The sequence below is a fragment of the Plectropomus leopardus genome, chromosome 22 (assembly GCF_026936395.1).
Source record: "Plectropomus leopardus strain MGB_pleo_1.0 chromosome 22, ASM2693639v1, whole genome shotgun sequence".
Taxonomy (NCBI): domain Eukaryota; kingdom Metazoa; phylum Chordata; class Actinopteri; order Perciformes; family Serranidae; genus Plectropomus; species Plectropomus leopardus.
In genome coordinates this window covers 5957799-5979515 of record NC_142197.1, presented here as the reverse complement: position 1 = coordinate 5979515, position 21717 = coordinate 5957799, and the positions used below count along the sequence as shown (strand labels likewise).

Below are 21717 nucleotides of genomic sequence, written 5' to 3'. Positions count from 1 at the left end.
AGGCGTGTACTGAAACTTAAGATCTACAAGACAAATACCAACTTATCAATCATCCGGACAAAGATAAGCTTGCTAATGTTATGCTAACAATATATCAACATATCATGAATAATTAACCTACCAGTATATATCAAATACACAAATCGAACACATACTTTTAGCCTACCTTGGTGTCTGACTGTATACTACATATCCTCAATCTGATGTTTTGAATTTGACTCATTGAGTAGTGTGTAGTTAGTTAGTTAAGCTTTTTTTTTTTACCTTTACAGTAAACAGCCACCAAATGGCACTCTTAACCTTGTTTCCAAAAATGACTGATTCACTATTGATAACAGATTCCCTATTATATGAATTTTGTGCATTGTGCAGTACACAACATCTTAGTTTTTACCAATAAAACCCTGAAACTTTAAAGTCAAGCAAAAGCAAAATCCTGCAGTTTCCTTTCACAGATTTGCCCTGATTAACAGCAGCTAGCAGACAGCTGGTACACACAACAGAACAACAACAGAGCAATAACTCTTGAGCCACACTCGAAATTGTCAGGACCAAAGCTATTTACCACATGCTACAGTGCAAAATGCATAATTTGGCTATAAGAAGAACATAAATCACGTAAACACGTTGATTCAAGCTGACACCAGCTATAAGAGCCTGTGGGCGTGTTTGCACCCATACTGTCAAAATTACATCCAGCAGTCCCTGACAATTCAGGGAGAAGCTGCTCAAACATGTCAGCATGTAAGTACACACAAGAAGCACACCCACACTAATGTTGCGAAGACAGCTTATTGGCCGTAATTATAAGCTGTATTGAGGGGGACAAACATCCCAATGTTGATGTATATTCATAAATAAGCAAGCTATTGAAACCACAACCTTAAAATGTCTCAGTGTTCACTGCAGACTCTTGAAATGTGCATATTAAGGCCATAAATCACAGATAACAACGCTAAGGGATTTTCCGAGGGCTCTTTTTCACAAAGTAACAGCTGTGAAAGTTTCAGTACTGAAGGCAACAGGTCACTGATAATGATGTTAAGGGATTTTTAAGGGCTTTGTTGCACAAACTGAAAAATTTAAAAGTTGTGACGGGATGTCACAGATACTCAAGGAATGGTTTGATGTCAAAAATATACACAAAAATTGACAAGCAAATGAAATTGCAACCTTAAATGCTCACATTTAAGGTAATAGGTCACCCATAATGATGTAGAGGGATTTTCTGAGGGCTCTTTCTTGCAACTACCAGCTGTGAAAGTTGTGACAGGAAGTCACAGAGGCATGAGAAGTAGTTCAATAAATTCAAAAATTTGCGAGCCACTGAACTCAGCCTTGACATGCACGCCCCTATTTAAGGCGAAATGTCACTAACAATGACTCTTAAGACATTTGGGAAGGGCTTTAAAATAACTACCAGCTGTGAAAGTTGTGACAGGATGTCACAGACTCACAGGAACTGGTTTGATGGCATCATATTCATAAATAAGAAAACTATTGAAATCAACTTTGAAATGTGCATATTTACGGCAACATGTCACTCATAACAGTGCTAAGGAATTTTCTGAGGGCTCTTTTCCACAAATTAAGTTTTTTGTGCCACAATCTGGAAAAACAGTGATGTCTTTGGGAGAAAAATGCTTTTCTTGCCATTATCCTCAGAGGAAACGCAGCAAAGTCTCATTAAAAGCCAACCACTTTTTATGCCCCTTGTCCCCACTGGAAAAGCAGCGAAAAGTCCTTAAAAACACCCACATTTGGTGGCTAAAAAGCTGACCCTTGCAAAGTCATCTCGTTACAAACTCATCTCTTATTCTATGTCACTTTAGAAATGTCGATCTGCTAGTATTGAAGATGCAAACATATTTGTGGTTTGCAGAAAGACATGATGCCAACATTTGCTTCTGGTAAGTGGGCATCATGCACACCCTTACAAACATTTAACATCACAAGCAGAGTCCAGTGTGACCTTGATAAATGTAGATAGCTGGGTTTTTTTTTTTTTTTGTTTTTTTTTGGACTGGATCAGAAAGAGTAAAAGCATCCAAGAGAGAAGGACAGCCAATGGCTTCATGTTTGTAATAATCCACCAGTGAGTGGGATAACATCACGGTTTAATTAAATCTATCAGGGTCAATATAACAAGACGCCTGAAATGAAAACTGATAGTGGCGAGGTTTTTAATTCTTTTGCGTTGCCTCTTCCAGATGGCATGACTCATGTTTGTCTGAGTGAGTAAAGATAACTCTTTTCAAAGTCAGGAGCAAAGGAAAAGTAAAATCTGTAGTGTGCGCTCTACGTTATGGGAACTTTTCCATGCCGCTGGCTATTTCTAGGTCGGACTGTGGTGGCCAGAGGCAAAGACATTGTCGTTTTGAATGGTTAATGAGGAGAGCAAATGTCTTGATCCTCTGTGGAAGCCTGCCCTAGGCAATATTAAAGACTTAATGAGATATTTAATTGATAGCTCTGCATACCTATCTAACAGCAAGGCATGATCTCTCACATATGCAGGCAAGGCTTCAAATGACATTTCTTCCATTTTATGGCACACTGTGTGTAGCAGTGTGTAAAAACTGCTAGATACTTTTCCACTGATGGTGGAAAAGTAATCAAAAAGACTATTTTGAATCCATCATTTTGTTAATACCACACCGAACTGCCTCAGAAGGTTTGAGGCGAGGAGCACTTAGCTGTATTGAGGGCAATTCAAAGAAAGTGTCAGTCAGACTCAAAGAGTGACAGTTTGATTCGGGCCGAGAGGGAAAAAATGAAGAGGAAAAAAACACTCAAGCTTATATTCAAGACAAACCTTTTACTTTCCAAGTAAAAAACAAAACCACCATAGTGCAGTGGTGGAGGAAGTGCTTCGATATTTGACTTAAAGGGACAGTTTGTTCTCTTACGTGTAGAGCTGTTTATCAGTCTAGATTGTTCTGGTGTGGCTTGTCGAGTGTTGGAGATATCGGCCGTGGAGATGTCTGCATTCTCCGCAACATAATGGACACTCGGCTTTTAGTGCTCAAAGCGCCAAAAACATACATTTGAAAAATTCAACAGCAATGTCTCTTTCCAGAAATCATAACCCGGTTAGTCCAAATAATCCACAGATTTTGCTGTGAGCAGTTTCATGTAAAAACTTTTTTTTTTCTTGAGGGGTGAAATGATTGACCTCTATTTCTCGAGCTTCCACGTCAAGAGCCGTAGTTACTGATGCTTCACTCATTACCACAGCAACCACATACGGTGATGTCTGGGCGCAAAAGTCTGATCCAAACATGCAATAACAGTAAGGTCAGCCCATCCTAAAGATCTGATCTGAGAAAAACATCTGATTTGCCTGCAGTCTGGCGGTAGCAAAAATTGATTTCTTGATCAAACTGATGTTTTGCTCACCTGTGAAGATTGCAATATCCACCAAAAATATAATCAGGAATAAAGTTGGTCATTAACGGGGACTCAGTTTCAATTCCTTTTAAAACAACAACAAATTTGGACAGTTACTTTATCTGCACCATTTTACCAAGGAAATAAAATAAATCAGCCATGAAGAACTTATATCTCCTGCAGCATTGGTACTTTTCCTTTCTAAACCTGCTATTTCTGTCTCTGCACCTCTCAAACCTCCCAAAGCCTGAAAGTTAAACAGAGAAGAACCTGACAGCCTAGACTGCTGGTTTTCAGGTCCCTGCCTCGTCCATTCCCCAAAACCATTAGCTCGAGTCTGATAATCCAGACTGATAAAAAGGAGATAGAGCGAGACTGAAGCGTGTCTCTGTTAGCTGTGATTACGCAACAGTGTTATCCCCTGCTTGCCCTTTTGTCCCAGGTGATGTGCTGATGAGCTGCTTCTCCCTATAGGCACGCTATCTCTGCGGCTCGCCCATACACAGGGTGCAGACAGCCAGATAGGATCATCGGCTGCCAGCAGGAGGCCCGAGCCTCAGGTAAGACGGGGTGCTGGTTTCATCATCGGGTTGTCTTACAGACTCGCTGTGTGTTTGAAGCAGGAATCAACAAGTGATGTAAAATATGTATGGAGTCTAGAGAATAGACAAAGTTCATATTTTACACTAATCAAAAATAAATAACATATGTATGGTTGTGTGTGTGTGTGTGTGTGTGTGTGTGTGTGTGTGTGTGTTTGTATATAGTTCTGCAAAGTGCAGGAAATAAGTAGATGTAGAAAAAAAGTTTTTAAAAGCTAAGGAAATTCTCCAAAAATTATTGTTTTAAACTGTTAAAAAATAATTTTAGTAAATAATAATAATAATAATAATATTAATTAATAATAATAATAATAAAAAATTATTATTATTATTATTATTATTATTATTGTTATTGATATTAATAATATTAATATTAATATTATTTAACCTCTTTTTTAGGTCATTTTCCTGCTTGTATGTTTGTTTGTTTGTTGTTCTTTTTTTAACTTTTCTTCTTTTTTTTAAGGGTAATTTTCCTGTCCTTTCAAAACTATTTTGTCATTTTTGGGTCATTTCTTCTTTTGTGTCTCATTGTCTTTTTCCCATGTTTTGAAAGAAAAATAGGCCAATTAACTTAGGCATCAAAGGGTTAAATACACAGCAATTTATCATTATAAAACACACTTTAATAAAAGTCAATAGAAACAACAGAAACCCAACAATAAAACATCTTGGTTCATCTCTCCACTGTTCCAACAACCATCAGCTCTGCTTTGGTTGAAATCAGTTCATGCAGTTAGGTGTAAAAATGTGCCGTCTCTACACGCGCTAAAATTACTACTTGCTTAAATGGAGTCTACCCGAATGGGAAATGGACATTACCAATTTGTTTCTGGTCAAATAAAAAGAATATAACTCTTCTGTGGGGGTCCTTTCCATGAAGTTGTCAGACACTTTGAATATAATTGTGAGCCTGTCGGTGCCAAAAACTTTTAGTGGACGTAATTTGACTGTGTGCAATTGCTCCAAGTGGTTACATAACAGCCTGTTTCACGGCTGCCCTCTGCAGCACTCTCATTCAATACTGGACCAATTTCAAAAATTGGTCCCATTAGACACAAAAACATGGAAAAATAAGGCCCAGGTTGAAAAATACAGAACTTACCCTTTAAATGCAAATTAAATCAATCAATTTATTGTGCTTAAAAGTATTGTTCAGTTTATTAAATGCCATACTCCAGACTATACATGAGGAAGGAAATAGAGAACAAACTACTAGATGATCTGTGGTGGGTTTTTTTCTGAGTGAATATAAAGTTTTCACATCATGTGTGTCCATCACAGCAGGTGCTGCACTTTGCACAACAGGTGTTACATAACAGCATCAACCGTTACGCAACCGCCAGGGTGCATCTTAGCCTTGTCTTTTGATAATAACCACCCAGCCGACGCTGCGCCTCAGTTCCTTTTTTCATTAACCTTGGGAAAATAAAAAAACACAAGAGAAGAAGAGCAGTCCTTTAAAGGCGGCTTCATTCATGGATCTGTGTTTGAGCGTGGGCGAGGGTTTAAGAATAGGTCGTCAGTGTTCGTCGGGGGTTGTCAGTGTAGACAGACACTGAAGTGCAAGCAGCTCTGTGTCTGTTGATTTCTGTCAAATGTTCCTCAGGATTCTAATAAAGTCGCAGCGGCTGGGTGACTTTATCGGGGATTATATGTTCCTCTCTCGTCTGCTCTCCTCTGAACACATGAACAAGTTATTGTTGTCTCTTTTCTCTTGCGGTCTTTTGGGGATTATCTGATCAAGTCATTTATCTGCCGAAATGTCTACAGTTACATCATAATTGAAAAAAAACTCATGAGATTGTCGTATCACAATGCTTCTTCTCTTCAGAGCGTCACTGCTTAACTAAGCTGATCAAATTTTATCCACATGATATGTGAGACAGCAATGAAAACATTGCATTTATATGATGTAACTCTCCTAAATGTCCTCACTGAGAAAAAATATGACATATTATTATTATTATTTAATTATTTGGGGCTTTAATAACAAAAGTCAATGGTTTTTTTTATAATCAATATATTATTTTATTGTGTTTTATTTTATTTTATTTTTTTACTGTTTTTTTTAAATCTTTTTTATTTTTTTTAATTTTTTACAGACCACATTTTTTATAGGCCTCTACAAAACAGGCGAAATGTCCCTTCATGAAAATGGCAAAACATAAAGAAAAAATTAAAAACCATGTACTGTTATAATGCTTGTTGCATGTTTGTATACCAACATATATCAATTTGTGACCACGGAATTAGCAGTATTACCACATCTAGTATTATTTCCATGTATGTATTCAAGATATTTACCATTACACTACTTTGAAAACATCTAAGAAATGGTGAAAAATCACACTGATATAATAACTTTCATCAAATATGTGATGAAATAAGATTATTTCTGCTGAATGAAATGTAGTTGCCAGAATCCTAGTGTTACTTAGAATTTACTGAATTTGCCACTAAAAAGCATCAAGATTTGTTTTAGATGAGATGTGTTTTACTGTAATTGGAAGTAACTGGACATTATTGTTAGAACTTGGCCGTATTTTTGTAGCTTTTCTTAGCATAATGTCCCTAAACCAAATGGTAGAAATAGCTTAATTAGTTCAATTCAACATATTTTTCACTAAGATATAGTGACTCAAAATGTGCTTTACCAAACAGCTGAGCAGAACATTAAAGGGTTAAGAGAGAGGGGATACAATTAATGCCACTGTGTCCAGTGATGCAAGGTTATCGCACCATTCGTCTAAGCATGCCATCGGTTTATTCTCCGGAGGATCTCCCTTGGAGTTTGTCGAGCGGGCTGACACGCTCTCTCCAACATCCCTGCAGTACCCACAACCGCACCGCCCACCAACCAAGAGAGATTAACGCCACGGTTTGTTCTAAATTGTGTTTAATTATAGCTCAGCGAGAAGTGGGGGAGATTCACTCCCCGGTCCATCCCCGTATCTATCGAACATCCAGGTAACCATGACAACAGCTCAATCAAAGACCACTGAATTGTGAATGTCTGCACTTAGGTAATCTCTGGACAGAGGAGTGGAAATGATCAGACTCATAAAACCAGGAAAATACAAAAGTATGCGTTCACTTTTACGAAGGCGAAAACAACAACGGAGGCAGATAATTGCAAAATCTGCTTTTGCACCATTTACTGTTCACTATAAATCAATAATTAATGCTGCACAGAACTCAGATGCGGCTCTGGTATCCCCGAGAGTCATATTTGGAGGGACTGAGGGTGAAAGAGTAGCAGGAGGTGATTAGAAAATTAAATCACCAACGCGAAGAAGAAAAAAAAAATCAAATGCCATGAATTATACAGCAACACATTTCAGTCCCATCTCCTGGCAGGAGTGAAAGCACGGCCACCTCGTTATTGATTAGTTAATCTGACAGAGAATACATTAGATGCAAAGCACACACTTCTGTCTGTGTGTGGGAGGGAAGAGCATGTATGGTTTTATTTTGAATGATCAAGATTTCATGTTCTCTCTTGTCAAGCGAAGTTTTAATTTGTTCACTTTTGATGGTAAATTCAGTGACGAAACAAAAGTGCATGAAGTCTTCATGTTCTTTTTTCTTTAAAAAGTTAACATAAGGCTCTTTGTTTAGACAGCCAGGTTAAGCCTCACTGATAACATCCCCGCTGATTGACTTTATTACAGAGACATGACTGCACACTGATATCACCAATACAGTGATCTGAGGTCAGACTGGCTATTTCAAAGTCAAAGTACGTAAAATAAAAAAAATTAATTAATTAAAAAAAAACCCATGAATTATTAAGGTGAAGCAAAGCTGTGATTATTTAAGATTTCCTAGCCCGAAAACACAAGCATAAAAAATTAAGACAAAAATTTCGAATCCGTCAGATGGAATCGTTCGCTGCTTTACTGTAATGCAGCCTTTAAAACTAGGAAAAGAAAACACTTAGGATACTGCAATATCCAAAATTACTTGTTGTAAAACATAACAATGTTAGTGTAATATCAATATATTGCTCAGCCCTTATTTGGTATTTAACGTTGCTCGGGGAAATATTTAATAAAGTTTATCCTCGGCCCTGAAAAAGGACGTTGCCTGTGTAAACATCAGCAGATCTTCATATTGCTCTGAATTAATCTATTTATTGTTTTTAAGAGTCTTTGAAAACTACAAACTTTACACACTTTGCACTTTGAAATAACGGGCTGTCCAAAATCCGCAGTCTATAAAGAGTCACGACAATATTTCTGCCTGGTGCTCAGCCGACCACACACACACACTGTGAGACACTACCATGAAAAATCTATGAAATAGATAAGCAACACTGATTCTCACCACAGTGTTTAAACAGCAGGATATATCATGGCAAAGGAAACTATAGCAGACCCACAGAGCCGACAGCATGCTGCAGACTCTTTGCTCCTTTATTCATTGCAAGCTGTGTGTGCATTAATATGAAGCAAACAAACAAACAAACAAACAAAAAAATATATATGTATATATATGAGTAACTGGCAAGCTGGTCCTTTTCTTTCTATATTTTCTTTATTAGATTTCAAAGAAAGTGTTTGCCAAGCTGGAAATCAGGTATCAGCTTTGAAGTGCCGAATCTAAAATGATGGTTGCCATTTTTAGTAACTTTACATTTTGAGTAATTAAGATAATATTACAGTTATACTTCAGCATAATAATAGTAATAAAACATGTTTCAAATCATGTTTCTCTGGTTTCAAAGGTTTAAACGCTTGTGAAAGGCGTCTAAAGGTAACACAAGAAACCTAGTCTTCCTAGGATTCATTGTTTGAGGTCCATCAGTGCCAAATTTCCTGTGCATCTAATAAATAATTGAACATGAGAAAATGAATGTCATCAAATAAAGTTAATGGTTGGGATGACAACCACAGAGATAGAAGATATATGTTCTTGATGTAGGAGAAAACAGTCCTCTGTAAGATGGTTATCTTTACAGGCTGAGTGCAATTTGTACTTATAACATACTGAAACAATTCTGCCACACAGAGACTTCCTCACGGTTTTAAGAGGTTTTGAGATAGCAAATGAATCAAATGACTCTCTTGAATTAGAAGATTACTTCAAGCACCTACCAACAAACATCACCTACAACTAGCTTATCTTTTGTAAAGCATCCTCAAAGTGGCCACTTGCTTTATAGCCTCTGGAATAAAAACCAGTCCTTTTTCAAGGACCTAATGAGTATAATTGAAGCCATGGATCCAGATGGCCCCGGTGGCCCAGACTCCACTGTTAATGTGAATTAATTGTGACTGTAGTGAGCAACCTCTGGTTAAGATAATGACTTCACCTGAGGGGTCCTGAGTGGCAGCGAGGCAGAGGTAATTGTTCCGAACATCGCAGTGAGTAGCTCTCAGCGTGATCAGCTACAGCCTACCCCGAGTGCATCCGTAGTGAGAGTGCATGTGTGTGTGTGCGTGCACGCCAGTGTGACACAAAGACAACGAGAAGAAAAGACACCTGACTAATTCATACTCTGGCTTATTATAGCATGGAACATTGTGAACTTTGAGCGTGATCTATAGGAAGTTGGATTTTATTTTATTACTTTATGTGTGAGGAACAACGTCCATCAATCAAGTTAGGCAAGAAGCCACACTGAAAGAAGAGAAATGTTGACCAACTTAAAATATTTACTTCAATCCGGAAAACATAAATGAATTCAGTTGCTGGCAAAGATACAGAAGTAACTGCTGTTATACCATCTGACTATGGAGCAGCTGCATTCTCCAGGCTGTGAGACTCCTAAACTCCAAAAGATGTCGCAGGATTAAGGAGAAATTTTATTCCATTTTTAAAGTATGTTAAATACCGTATATGTGAATTTACAGCTCACAGTAAGTTAATACGATCTAATCTCTGGCTTTTGTTGATATCTAGTGTCGTCAAAAAATGTTGTTGCGCATTTGGGATCCATCGTTAGTGCTTTTAGCTTTTTAACTATATTATATTAAGGCCTCTGTCAGTGAAAATATCCCCACGGAGCCTGTTCAAACTTTACGTGAACATGAACAGCCAAATCCAATTCGACTAGCATAATTCTGAGTTTGGTTCAGTCCTAGGACAACCCCTGCAAAGAATACCTTTAACATTTCGCCTTGTCCTTCTGAATACCAAGCAGTATAATATTTCCTTTGTCCCTGAGGCTGTTTACATGTCCAACGTTAACCATTGTCTGTCAATATGCACTAATTGCTCATTTGCTAATTTACACAGATTGTTCACATCTGTTTTTGTATTTTTGATTTAGAGGCTTAAAGACTTCTGAAGCCACTCCGTAAACTATGTCTTGTTGTTGTTGTCCATCAGTATTAATGTATTTTGTTTGAATCCTGGCTGCAAACCAATTTTCCCTGTAAGGAACAAGAAATATTCTTTGAACTTGGTGGAGGGCTGTGCTCTTCAAGTGTCTAGTTTTTATTAGATTTGGCCAGTTTGCTTTATTTTCACAGTCAACAGTTTAGAGAGAGACAGAAATGCGGCACATTAACTGCTGGGCAAGCATAATTCTTAAAGGCTATCTTCTTTTTTGTTCAATTCTACCTCTTCAGGTGTTAAAATGCTACAAGAAAATAAAAAGAACTGCTACAACACCTGCATACTGTATAAACTAAGCTTTATGAAGGAGCACAGCATGCAAAAGACAACAAAACACACATGCATCAGTGGCTATCAGCTATCAGATGCAATTTTCATCGAATTTCACCAGTCAGACATTAACAAGACTAAGAGTCGACAGTGAATCTAGCAGCTCTGTGAGGCAGCACTTATGTGCAGCAGTGATTTGAGTTAAATGCTGATGATAACCTGGCTGAAACCTGGCTTTTTGTACTGGATTATAGTCAACTATAGTCATTCCCAGGTCAGACTTCCAACTTTAGACATAAATTGAATGCAGCATTATTTCAGATACCAGTCCATACAAGAAATAAATAAAACTGATAAGAGACATAACAGAAGAGTCTAAAAAACCCACATGGAGTATGAAATACTGCTTCCTTATATGTCACAGATGCAAAACTGCATAGCTGCATGCTAGACATATCTTTTTTGTGAAAAGCAAGCAGATAAAAAGGAGCTTAAATGTACTGATTTCTTGTTTTAGTCAAAATCATTTCATTGAATCCTATGTTGGATGCATGTGCCACAAAGTGGGAGAACAAATATGAGCATCTCTATGGAGACCCGCTGTGAAAAACATGTCTGTAAGCATTAATGTGCAAGGCGACATGCAGGGAATGGGCGTTGGGTAACTCATTATTTGTATAAAAGAGCAGACAGGGAAAAAAAGGCACCATGTAACAGTCGCAGGTCTAACTGACAGGACTGGTGCAGGAGGTTCACGGTGGTGAAAGATGTCCGACTGTTGTGGGCGCAGACCTGGCAGTTAACCTTTAAATGGCCTAATTAAACCAAAGAGCCATTAGGTAATCCGTGATTAAATCAGACCGGCTTCATGAGGGGAATGAAAAATGTCTTTTTAAGAGGTTTACCACAAGTCAGACTTTCACTTTACCACTAAGCTACTGATGCATTTTATTTTCTTTTGCAGCATAACTGGTGAGTTTGTGAGTAGATTAATTTACAGTTGAACTTTACTGTGTGAAACAAACATTTTTCACCACTTATGTTTCAATATGATGCGTCTGTGGTGGAAGTATTCTCATTTACTTATTCTTGACTTCAAAATGTGACTCAAGTAAAAGGACAGATTTATTATCAGGTAAGAGTACTTATCAGTTTTTATCACTATTCAGTACATGTAAGAGCATTTTAATTTTGGAGTTTGTCAATGTAGAGTGAATTACAGATACTTTGCATACCACTCGGTAGATTTGTAGTTTAGTATATGTCCTAGTACACATTGATTTTTGTTTAACTGAGTACTTTCGTCCTTTATCTAAAAAGAAATCCTGTCCACACAAGCGCTGTGTGCACATTATTATATGCAGCCTTGAAACCTTTATTTTTTTCTCTTTTCCTTTACTAAAAACTATCCCTTTAAAGTCCACAACATTACAAGTGTTGTTTTCATCTGCTTGTTGTATAAAAACCTCCTTCATTTTCATACTTTCACCAGCAATTGAGAGTAAGCACTTATACTCCTCATTTTGTTTCTTGTATTTAACCAGCTCAGTGTTTTCTCATTTAAAAAAAATATTATTGAGATGGAGGCAACCATTCTCTGGAGAGAGTAAACATAAGAAAATAATCCCTTGTCATGTTGCTCATAAATCTGCCAAATGGTTCTCAGAGCCAACAAATCCCGGCTTCAGCAGCCTCAAGTGTTGTGAGAATAATTAACACAAACAGTCTTTTTAGGGAGCCTGCTACGGGTGCAGACCAGGGTGTCATCAAACTGTTAAGTAACAAATTGATCCAGCCTCACACATCACACCTCTGTGGTTGACACAGGGAGGCAAGTCAAGAAATACTAAAAACAAACAGGAGCAATTATCACACTGAAGTCACAACTGGTAAGAAACAGCCGAGAGAGACTATCCAGCTCTTTAGGGTCAAACACTTTCCCCAGTGTTTCTTTGTGCTTCTCTTTTCCACAATCAGTGTGCTTGACATTCACAGAGGACTGGCTCTCCTCGCCAAGTTGTGCTGATGAATTCAGATTTCTGATGTATTCTCACTGTCTCCAAAATAATCAATTACGGCTGCAGTTTGGGTGCTGCGTGCAGGGTGTGTTTTGTTTTAGGCAGCAGCGCAGCACCCTGTAAGCCACCCATGTTCCCACTCATGAATGTTAATGATAAAATCATTTCTCACTCGCAGGCTCCCTTAATGTCAGCCAACGTAACAGACCATGTTCTTAGAGCATGTCTGTCCCCACGAGGCTCCTTGGCTGCCTGCTTTCGCCGAAATATCACAACAACATCATAACAGTGAAGACGATGAACAGCCTGCTTTTTAATTTGATGTGTTCATTTGTTTATGCCAAAAAAAAAAAAATGCTGATGAGTTCATCCAAACAATGTTTCTTCTTGTATTCGCTCTGCTTGATTTAACTAAAAGAGACACTTCAGTGTGCCGGCTGCTCAGCCTCTTGTGTGAGTAGGGTTGGACCATGTGACGGTTGAGTGCGATGGTAGAAATGTGTCTTTTGCAATATTGTTTCTACTACAGGAGCTATTCAGGGCAGGCTGGTGGATGTATGAAAATACAGCCTATTCAGCTTAAATACAGCTGTTGAGGAAGGGCCTATTTATTCCTTTGAAATTTGCTCAGTAGCGCTGGCAGCCAGAAAAGTTTAAATTCCCAGTTATAAAGTTACCCGATCTTCCACATCGTTGAGAGGAAGCACACATAGAGACTTTTGCTGTTTTTGCTAACTACCGGGTTAGCACTCTGCTAACTTAAACCAGGATAAAATGATTTAATATTGCAGCTTTTCTAGACTTTCAAAATGTTATCAGACAGGTTTGGCCACCAAGACAAATTGGCTTCAAAGCGCAGAACTGTTCCTGGGACTGGGGCGGGTTATGTTGCTGGACTGTTGCATGATCTCGTGATTCATGCAACTCTGCAAATCCAAGGGTACATTTAACTTGAAAAAGGTTCGCACCATTTTGCTACGGTTTCCGTGTTGACTGAATTTGGTCGAATTTGGTATTGAAGGGTCGAACAGCTTGCGAAAGGTGTCTGAACAAAGCAAAAGAAAACTGATGTCAATCTAGGATTTAAGTGGTTAGGGGCCAATAACCATGCTGTGTTTTTTGTGGCATTAAACCCACTGTTTTCAATGCAGAGGGCAAACTCACAAGAACGAGAGCCGAGCCACTGCAGCACACAAGTGTTCCCAAGCCAGGAGACAAAGTTCAACTTTAGGAATGCAGCAACATGCAGCACAAATCATTTGACAAGAAACAACTAATCACAGCTGACATATATCTTTTCTTCTTCTACAGTTATTATGCAACTGTAAATATGGTGGAGAACGTGAACATTTTAGGGCTACCAAGAGCTTTACGTCTGTCCCACAGATAATATTTTAATGCACACTGAATGCCTGGAGGATGATTGGCTCCAAACGCAGGATTTCTTGTAATTAGGCCATGACACCGTGCTGATTATGGTTGCTTAGCAACATCAGAGGTAACATGCCTCCACGCCCTTGAAAGTTAGCACAGAGCAGGCACAAGAGTCACACTAAGAGCCTGACCTGGAGTTTTCCAGATGGTAAAAGACTGGCACACTGCCAGGCCAACGAGACCCCCGCCAAGCCTAAACGTTTGCGATGGACGGCAAAATACACTGTATTTTTCAACTTAGTAGGTAGAAGTCATGACCTGCCCTTGGCTAGTACTCCGTGCCTTCATTGGTTAGGTTGTGTTATAAGAGTGGCATGGCTCCTTTAGTGACAGGGCAGTGTGTGTATGTGTGAGCGTATGATGTAAATGGTCCAGTGACAGAGTGTCTAGCAGTAAAAGTGGTCCGCTTGGGAGAAAATGTGCAGTGCAAGTCACAGTTTTCAGTTAATAAACGCTGCTGCTTCTCAAGACCAAGCGGAGCTCCCCTGTGTTGTTTTCCAGCTGCTGGTTAAAGTGAAGGGAGTTAACCCTGATGTTACTTCAGCCCTGGAGGTAAACAAATCTCCGCTGTGCTCGCTGACTACGGTCAGGGCGCTAAAGCAGGAACGCTTAACAATTGATTAGGTTCAGGGAAAGAATATTAGACAGCCAATCAGACACAGAGGAGGGCGAGTCATGCTTTTGCCATCCTGAGATTTCCTCTCAATTAGCGCTCTGCTAACTTACCCGTGGATAAAATAAGATAATTGTGATGCTTCTCTAGACTTTCCAAAGTGCATGGATTAAACCCCGATAGTGAATTGAGGCATTTTGTGTTGGTCATGTGACACTCAAAACAATTAATCCACTGTTTTAGAGCAGCATTTAAAGACTGAACAAAGACTGCTTCAGGCTGCAAAGCAAGTCACGCAGGAAGTCACAGAAAACAATGGCAGCAAACCTAGTCAAATTTCAAAATAAATCACCCTGTGTCAATAATTCTGCTTTACTAAATCAACTACAGCGAGCTATGACACATGCAAGTGTTGATTGTGTTGTTGTTGCTCTCACTGTCAGAATAGGGGATTACAGGTTTAAATGAGTGCAGTGAGGAAAAGGAGGTTATAGGTTAGCAAAATGACCATAGTGCCACCATCCAAAAAGAAAAAATGTGTAACATTCAACCCCATATATTCACTTTTTTCTTAACTGAGACATGTAAGGAGAATGATGTGATATTTTTCTCAAAGCTGAGAAAGCCTAAGTGCAGCAGTAATTTATGCACACTTTGCTTATTATGTACTATTATTTTGTAGGTTTACATAGCTTGTGCAGACATCCTCTCCTTGTTGTGTTCACTTTAAGTTTTTAAAATACAGTGAACAAAAATTTGAACGCAAATATTTAAATTGCTGATTCCCAGTGCCGTTGGACTGAAGCCAACCACACCATCAGTCATCCCAGGCGTCTGTTTAGGGTTTTTTTTTTTACTGTGTTTACCACTGGACTTGAAAAAAACATCTACGGGAAACAATTACTATAGTATGATATATACTGTTACCATGACATAACATTTTTATATAAGATTTTGTCCATATCATCCACCCCTCTGTGTAAGCAGAAGAAACTGAACATTATGTACTCTCCATCAGAGATATAAACACTCTCACTGCCATCTTGGTGGCCAACTCCTCTGACATTTACCATGACATTTGACATTCTCAGACTCTGTCCTTGCACATCCCAACAGACAGAGACAAAGTTTGAAACAGAGATATAATCTTTTCTTTAACAGGTTCCTTTACAAAATTTCCACTGGCACCTTCACTGTTTTGAATATTTTCTGCTGCATTTAACCTTGAGGTGGATTTTGGACTCACTGAAAGCATCTCTAAAACCTTAACAATCTTACATAAGATGCAAATTCATGTCTGGTGCTCCTGTTACACCACTGCCCATGTCTCCTAATCTCATTGTCTAGCCAGTTATTTGTTCAATGATGTGTGGGAAGCATCTAATTTGCTAAAAAGAAATTCTCAGTATGGACCAAATTAGAGTTCTCACAATTTTTATATGAATATTGGAAATCAATTTAAATTCCAAGAGATATGAATGTATAATGTATAATATGAATGTATTCATACATATAAAAACACACTGGTGTTTTACCAGGAGAGAAAAGATAGAGTACAACTGTCAGAAAACCACAATCTGTATTAAATAATAGGTATAAAAACTCGGTGGTGCAGTCAAGATTGATGTGATTTGTGTGAACATCAGTTCAAGATAATTTAGTCTTCTAGCGACCAATTATTGAACAAAACTGTCCGAGTACATCTATCTAATAAGTCGTCTGCCAATGGAAAGATAAAGGCTTCAAAGTGTCAGTGAGAAATTCTATCAGATTTAGAGACGGAGGATTTATAGAGAGAGGTAATAATCTATGAGACATGAAGAAAGCCAGTGTGTTGCTTTCAATCAATTTCAAAGCCTTAAATAACCTCTACTGAGGCCACCACAAAGACAAAAGAGACTGAAAAAAGTGTTTGACTATCATACACATGACTGACTGCCACACTTGTCTGTTCACATTATTTAGGAAAACATAATTCAAACAATTAAATGACAAAATGAGTCATTTGTAATTGCCCTCCATTTGTCTTTGCCCTCTATTCAAATCAGAGCTGCAAAAAACAGAAATGTTTTCTGATCGGAGTCTGCCATGGTTAAGTTTTTAGAGATATCTGGGCCTAAAAAATGACATGGTTTGGAAGAGATCATGGTTTAAGTTGAGATAATGACATAATTAAGGTTATGAAACAATTGCAATGGTGCTTGACCCTTTAACCTGGATCGACATCAGTTTCAGCACCTTTCACAAATAACTTAAACCTCTTAAATCTTCGAGTATTTGTTACTATGCAATTTGTTTTTTTTGTTTTGTTTGTTTAATTTTAGATACTTTTACTTACTTATTTCTTGCTAATCTTTGGGCCACTTCTTAAGTTCACACACAACCAATATACTTTCACTCCCAATTCATCAACTACTGACGCTTGGTCGATGAAGAATTTCTGCTTGTTAAATGCATAACAGTCTATTTTCAAAATTAACATAGACTAACATAGATTTGTTTCATTTTTAAGTTTAGGCAACAAAACTATTTGGAGGTTTAGACAAAAGATCATGCTTTAGGTTAAAATAAGTTAAAGCATAAAAACGGCATATGTCCTGTCACAAAATTGTCAATATAGCAATGTTTCAAAGTAAAACTGTCAAATATTTGGAGGTTCAAATAACTCAAATGAGAGGATTTGATTCTTTTCTTTGTCATACATGAAAGTAAAATGAATATTTTGGGGTTTTGGACTTTCGGTTGGACAAAACAAAACATCTGAAGATGCCACCTGGAGCTTTCTAGCGCAGTTGCCAGAAGAAAATGTTGGCAATTCACCTTTTAGCAAACCAAAAAAACATTACCTTTCCAGGTCGTATGTATTACATCAATTTATCAAAGTGATGTAATACACGAGCTGCCTCCGTCGACATTGGAGGCCGCTGTTCAAGATCAGCAAAAAATTAAAACCGAATATGATTTAGCGAGTAATTGCTGTTTTTCCAGCTGTGGCTTGGGCACCAAACATGGGTGTTTTTTTAGCAAGTCGTCACTGTTTTTTTACATCGACATTGCTTCCTGCCAAGACAGTGGCATAAAAAGTGGTTGTTTTTTACTGAGACATCACTGCTTTCCCAGCAGGGATTGTGCCCCCAAGATGTTTTTTTTTCCTCACAATAACAAAGTGTTTTTTGTGTCCAAACACAGCATTGTTAAAACAATGTTTCAGTGTAAGTATCAGCATAAATTGTATCCGTGACATTTTATGTATAATACCAACATTTTTTTCTGGCAACTGATCTGAGATTCTGTTATTTTATGTCCTTCTCTTACTATCAGACAAAGTTTGTTTTTTTTTAATTATTAATATTTCTCTAAACTTCTTCGTGTAGCCTTGTTGTAGTTGCCTGGACTCGAACAAACATTAACCATACACCTCAATGTAAGAGAACTTTTTTCTCCGGGCTTGTAGGCCCTAAAATGAGAACAAATGGTAACATTTCCCCCTGAGTTATCTAGATCAAACCTTTTATGCCAACACTGCAATGCAGACATGATTATAACATAAATCCTTCCTGATGGGATAATTGGAAATTCACATCGTTTAGAGGCACAGTTGGTGCTCTAAATTCACTTTCGTTTGTGTTTGGGAGAAAATACTTGTGGGCAGTGATTGCTTTTGAGTTAACAAGTTAACATTAACATAATCACTCACTAACCTTTCATCACCCTCCTTTGTTTCAGCACTCCAATTAGTAACCTATAACTGCCATTGAGATGTATTTTAAAGCGGAGATGATTTTCGAGGCAGTACTCAAATGTCCCAGCAGGCTCGGCTGCAGCACAAATGCTGTTTATTTCACTCCACAATACTCTGAACATAAACGGAGGACATTAACTCAAGACATTAAGCCAATCTCTCAGAGAGTTTACTGACAATACATGTGGTGTTGTCTAGGAGACAGCCCCTTCTGGATTCATGTCCCTCATGTCAAGCATTCAAGGATGAGAATAAACTGCCATGGGTAATAAAACACTCTGGGAACAAGAGATACGTTGAATGCACAGAAGCGCTTCATGAAAGGTCGACGCAGTGCTTGGTATAGTATGGATAATGACCTAATCCATGACTGCAAAATGCCACAGGTGGCTTCCAATCAGATGTTTTAATTATCCTTCGGTGTTCTAAAGAGCACCGTCATATTAAATGATTACATTATAGTCCACATGGTTCGGGCTGCCAAACCTGCAGGCTGCATGCACATGTGGTTCATATCAATAGCATGATGTGGAATCGAGTCTGCCTAGCCAACTCCTATTCAGTACAGCAGTTGATTATTTTGCCCTTCTGTTGGTTAATTCCCAAATTTGAAGGTCTGCCAAACAGCTTTAAGGTTTTAGCTTCGTGATGTAGGCACCATGGTGCAAAAAAAAGTGATACATCCCCCGTATAGGAAAGTGGGCACAATTTTTGATGGAGGATGTTAATCTGTGATCAGAAACGAGCTAAAGTGGGCAGAAGTGATGACTTTGACTGTGTACGTATGCAGCAGTGTCGTTCTAAATCCTACAGAAACAAGAGTCTGCAGCCACACAGGCAGCCAAAACTAAACTGTTTATATTGATAAACATATTGGGCAGATTTAAATTTTGACTTGATGATGGTGCTTGATGACAATATAATTTTGGCTGATTTTGGTTTGATTAATTAAAGATCCAGGCTGCAGTATTTAGAGCAACAACACACTTCGGAGTAGAAAAATGGCAGTTGATTTCAATTGCGGAGATATGTAAAATTTACAAACTTGTTTATTTCTGTTGTCATTTTCAGCCGTAACTATACATTTTTCAGAGATATAGTTAAACACAGTGGTCCAACCTACCTGACGTTTCAACTGTGTTTATTCTATGCATTATGTTGCTTTACTATTATCATGGATAAACCAAATCTACTGGCATGGAAGCTAAACAATGTAGTGTAGTATACAGGGGCCAGAGCAAAGTGTATTTTAGCCACCTAAAACATCAGTATCAGCTTTAAGTTACACTATATTACAGTATTTTCATCCCTTTACCTTACACAATAGTTGATAGAAGGCAGCAGTAGACCAAATGGTTAATGGACTGCACTTGTATAACACTTTTCTTTATGACCACTCAAAGTGCTTTCACTCACACAATCACACAGGTCGTCGAAACCACCGTACACGATGCCACCTGCTACTCAGTAACCTTTCATACGCACTCACACTCCGATGATGCAGGATCAGGAGCAATTTGGAGTCAGTATCTTGCCCAGGGATACTTTGACATGTTGGCTGGAGGAGCCGGCGATCGAACCACTGACAGTCCGATTAGAGGACGACCTGCTCTACCTCTGAGCCATAGCTGCCCAGTTCAGTGAAGTAAAATAACTGTTTTTTTCAATGTAGTCTGGAGGCTTCTGAGGGTGCATTTGGAAATACTCAGTCTGAGTGCTGGATTGCACTCTGGCACAAATATAAGGAGCATTAAGGTCTCTATAGGGTGGGCAGGAGGGACTGTGGATGGATCTCAAACTTGTCCACACTTGTACAAACTTGACTTGTATACAAAAGTCCGGTGTCCGGCCTCTATATCATAAACCTAATCATCTGTGCCCTTGTAGCCGAATCCTAACCCTTCATGCCAGCATTTTGTTGAAGTCCTGGCGTTGGCTGCCGTGTGCTTTTGTTGCCTAAACATAACCATGTGCAGCGTCATCCCACCATGTGATTCTGTTCACATCACAGCAATCCAAAATGTTAAAAGTAGATGCAAGAGGATACCTAGAGCATCGTATGTAAATGCAGACGTCCACTGCAAACTGGCAGTATGTATCGACTTGGGATAAGAACTTGTTGGTTTGATTACATAAAACCACCAATGATCTCGTTTTCCTGTTTTTCCTTTATCCAACAGCTGTTGACAGATTTCACTCTGGTTCACAAATGTCAACTTCACAGTGTCGATAGAAAAAAAGTCAGGGGGATCACTAATATCTTTAAAATCCATCCTCTGGACTGGAGATCATGAATGTCTTTAGGTCTGGCTGAGAAATAGAGGTTGTGGTACATAAATCCTGGAATACACACATGTATCAGAAGAGGTAATGCTCCAAAAGATGGAGAGACACGTAATGTGTCAATCTGGTCATACATAATGAGTCCACAGGAGGTGAACGTAAAGCTGCAGAGGGACGCTCCAACCCCCAATAATACTTTGACATCAATTTAAAATGTACAGCATACATGTGTATATATCACTTTATATGCATGGAAAGGCTGTATGGACCCACTGGATTTCCATTTTTCCCATTGACCAGGTTAGAATATTTAATATTTGCTTTCACATTGGAGCTAAAAATGCAAAAATCAAGCTGTTTCAAATGCATTGACATGAACAACAAAAACTCATTGTGAGGATAAGTAACATTTTTAGAAATGCAAGGTGCAAAAAATTATCATGTGGCGCTGGTTTGAATGTGGGTTTTTTTGCTTATTTTCTGGGTTATTTCCATTGTTCTGTCTTTCAGGGAAAAGTCTTGGTGTAACCATGGCTGTATTCATCACTCTTTCATTGCAGCTGTTGTTGTTCTCTCTTTTGCCAGTGCAATTTCCAGCCTCCCTTGGCTACAGGGTTTGTGCCCCCCATTGGCATGAAGTGTAAGGTAAATAATAAAAGCACCCAGTGAAAATGGGGTGGATAAAGTCTGTGCTCCTGCAGAGGAGGCAACAATGTTGTCGGGACAATGATGTTATGTAATTTGTGTTTTACGCTGTTTTTAATGTTCTAATATTTATATGCTGGTGGAGAATTAAGTAAAATGAATTGAACATCAAAGTATTTAGGATGTTTCTCTGTTGGAGTCTTGGTGATATTGTTCTTTTCTGAGGCCAATTAGACATTTCAGTGCTCTCTCTTTACATATAGAACAGAAAAATGGCCTAAAATTAAAATGAATTAATATCAACAATATTAACAAGTCAATTCATCATGCATCTGGAGTTATGACAGACCTCGTCTTAATAAGGTAGGGGTAATT

General features: G+C 38.4%; 1 protein-coding gene across 1 annotated transcript in view; it reads right to left on the bottom strand.

Annotated features, from left to right (window-relative positions):
* LOC121961393 (liprin-beta-1-like) overlaps positions 1-21717 on the bottom strand; it is a 126825-nt gene that overhangs the window by 66724 nt on the left and 38384 nt on the right. The gene's annotated exons all lie outside the window — the stretch shown is intronic.